Source organism: Fopius arisanus, unplaced genomic scaffold (genome assembly GCF_000806365.1).
Source record: "Fopius arisanus strain USDA-PBARC FA_bdor unplaced genomic scaffold, ASM80636v1 scaffold00019, whole genome shotgun sequence".
Taxonomy (NCBI): domain Eukaryota; kingdom Metazoa; phylum Arthropoda; class Insecta; order Hymenoptera; family Braconidae; genus Fopius; species Fopius arisanus.
The window spans coordinates 203,744-207,356 of NW_011887758.1; positions in this window are offsets into that span (position 1 = coordinate 203,744).

Sequence of the window (3,613 nt, forward strand, 5' to 3'; positions counted from 1 at the left end):
GTGGAAGGTCATACCAAGTGAGGTCAAAATTAATACATATTGGGCATTGGGAATCGATTCCCATCGCAATTGACCGGAGCCACTCCGCTATAATTGGTTTAGATTTTCTTTTCAATGGAAAAGTATCTTTTTTTTTCATTGTTTTAAATCGGAAAAATATAATTTCCAAAAAATAGGAACCGGTGAGGATACAAATGTGGTGGTGTAGTCTAGTGACCTAGATTGAGGTTCACATGCTAGTTACCCATATCCATGCGAATGCACGAGGCGAATATACAGATTTAGAACAGACATCCGTCGAATCGATAGCATACTAGATTACCAGATTTTATAGACGTATGGACGGGCTACGATTATGTTAGGTATATCCAACGCTTTCACGCTTTTTCTCTGGTTTATTCTGGTGAGGATTTTTTTTTGGAGTTCTAGGCGCTGATTAGTTACATTCTTTGTGGCGGTGCGTGCTAATCGGGGTCCATTAATTGTTTACAGTATTTTGATCTTAAGAATTCAGAATTGTTTTTTATTTTTCATTTTCCCGGGGGGGTCGGGAGCAAAGTGTTGGCTAGAGCTGAAAAGAAAACGGTAAATGTCTAGAAAAGGGCCAAGCCTCCGTTTTCGTTTGGTATGTATCTAGATTTAAGGCTTTTTTCTTCCTGTTTGCGAATTTCAAAAAATGAGTCTCCGGAAATAATTAGAACAGAAGTTTTTATACCGCTCCTTGCGTTACCCAGGGCTACCGCGGGGACGTGGTGGTGTTAAAGAGCCCGTCACTTCAGGCCCGAAATTCAGTTTAATATTTCTTGGTGGACCTGTTCAAGACATTTACCCTATATCTTTCTCTTTAAAACTATCACTGAACTGTCGATAAATTTTTTTTTTTAAGAAATAAATCGACTGAAGACAATTTTATTAATGGACAAAATTAGACAAAAAAATCACAATTGTCCAGTATTTACGCAGGTAAAGCAGATTCCCAGAATATCCCGCCCTCTATGAAAAATATTCAGCAACGCATGACGAACATTTCTACTTGCCCAACGTCGGTGGTATTGAACCAAAAAAATTCAAATTGAATCTTCCAGTTCTTGACGAACTTTTCACTGTTGACCACATCGATCTCTGCTCCTGGCACCCATTTAACTACTAGACAAGAACAAATGTCGAGCTCTACAATTTACACCTTGAAATCGAAACGAATAATTTCGACTCTGTCCGCAAACCGGTAGATAGAGGACCTTAGAAAGGCCAAAGACATAAAACCCTGGAGATAACATTCAGCAAATGTTGCCACACCAGGAAAACACACAAAATCATATAGACAGTGGGTGTAAATGTACTCGATTTACATTTTGCTTTGAACAATGACTTCCGCAGTCGTTAAATTATCCGAGTAAAACCACCTCCTTCCCTATACTCAATCCTCCCCTCCTGTACCTATTAGCTTATTATTTACAGCACATCAATTTTGCATTGCACATAGGGTAGTCCAAAAAAGTCAGTGAATAAGTGAACTACCGATACAATTTTATTCGCTATTCAATATAAAAAACATATGCTCTCTTATAAATGATTCCGAGCTTATTGGTTCAGTGTGCTATTTTATTTATTTATTGAACTCTTTAGGAGTCCAATTTCAGAGTATTATTCTATAAACATAATTTTTCTACCAATATATGATTGTAGAGGAGGCAATATGATTGTTTATTTCGTATTATTCCGAGCAAAAATTAAAGATGTGAGTAAATAATCAATCGCATTTTTTTTAATTCTTTCGTATGAAAATGACGCACTCAGTAAGAAATTACACGCAAAACGCCAAAAAGATCAGGATCCTGTTGAGTGGATTTTTTTATTTTCCCGAGACATTCCAAGTGTGCAGCTGTTGGAGAAACTAATTTCAAGGAATACACGCTTTGTCCAATTCTCAGTAGGAAAATTCCACCCCCAACTCCTTTTCAGGTTTAACCACGATTGACTTGCTCGGAATTCCCGATGGATCGAAGACAAAGGGATGGAGAAGGCTTTGTCCTCTCAATAGAAAAGAAACTGCTGTTCAGTGGGGAAATATTTTACATAAAAATCTTCTCTATTCTTCTCGTCATTGATCAATTTAGTTACGGGTGGTTGAGTCGTTCGATGCAGCTTCCACAGTATTTCCCGGAAGAATAAATAGGAAATCTATTTGGAACGATCAATTTTAAATCATTGGTTCAGACTTATTCTAAGATTGTAACCTGTCACAAAAAAATCCTTGAAATCATGTTTTATCAAACCATTTTTGGACAATTCTACTTTCATTTACATCTACGGAATGAGCAAAGATTTTTTTTCTTTTCACAATGAAAGTCTGAAAATAATTGCCTCAAATGTAACTGAATTTTTCCGCGGAATAATATTTGTTTATTATTTTCGCCGTTTCGTGGTCTGTCGCTAAAAAATAGACTTTTCACATATAGTTTTAATGGGATTTTCTGGTGAGCAATGGTGAATTCGAATTTAGAAGAGAACGTGGCATGGATTTTCAAGTTTCATTGGATATTCAAAGGAATTTCAATTTTTAAATAGCGGAAGACGTAGAATCCTCCACTTCGCTTGAATTTTTTATGACAATCTAAATATGCAGTACCGGATTACCTTGAATTTCCAATTAATTGGGAAGTTAACGATATTCACATGAATTTTCTAGAGTGTTAGTAATATGTAGATTGCGGTTCGTTTGAAGAATGGAGAGCCCCCCACTAAAAATTTATTCATATAAAACATATTTAAAAAACAACAAAAATATATATTATGTATATATTTTTGAAATATTCTCAATATTCTATAAAAAATTATTAAATCATGGGGTTCAAATCAACAAACACGTTTGTTAAGTTTTAGAATACTTTTAATTTGAAAAACTTCCAAGCCTTAACAGGCAGAAGGCACTTTACAGAATGACTATCTACAAGAGACTGAAGAAGCATATAAGTAAGGCCGTAGGCCCTGTCGCCCCGGAGAGGGCAATATAATTTCCACCCCCTAAAATATTTTCCTTTTCCCTTTCTTGACCATTTGTTCCGGTCACAAGATGCATTTGGGGAAATATTGAAGTATTATACAAACTAATGAAGGACTGTGGGCATGTTCCCCCTTCACAGTTAGTAAAAATCCCCAAGGAATGTGGCAATATGAATAAACTATCCTCACTTAAATGAAAAAACTAAAACTTTGAAAGAGTGAAGTTTGTACCTGGCAAATGCCCGAAACCCAAGAAAAATGTTCCATACATATATTATATGAAATGTAGGTAAAAAATATTGTTGGATGAGGGTACAGTAGTGAAGTGGTGAAATGGTGAAGTGGTGAAGTGGGTGGTGAGGGGATCCTGGCGTGTGATGCGGCAGCAGGTAGCAAAAGGGGTTAAGTCAGGGGAAGGGATTGCCCCTAGGATGGTGATCTCCCTTCCACCGACATTCCGTTGAGAATTCTCAATCGGTTTGGTTGCGCGGGTCTCGGGTCTCGATCCCTCCTCCGTCGGCGCTTCACTGGTGTCCTGCGGGGACCCAGCCCAGTGCCAGAGACGGCGCGAGTTTTCAGTTCGCCACAGACAAACTCTTCCTCAACTCGA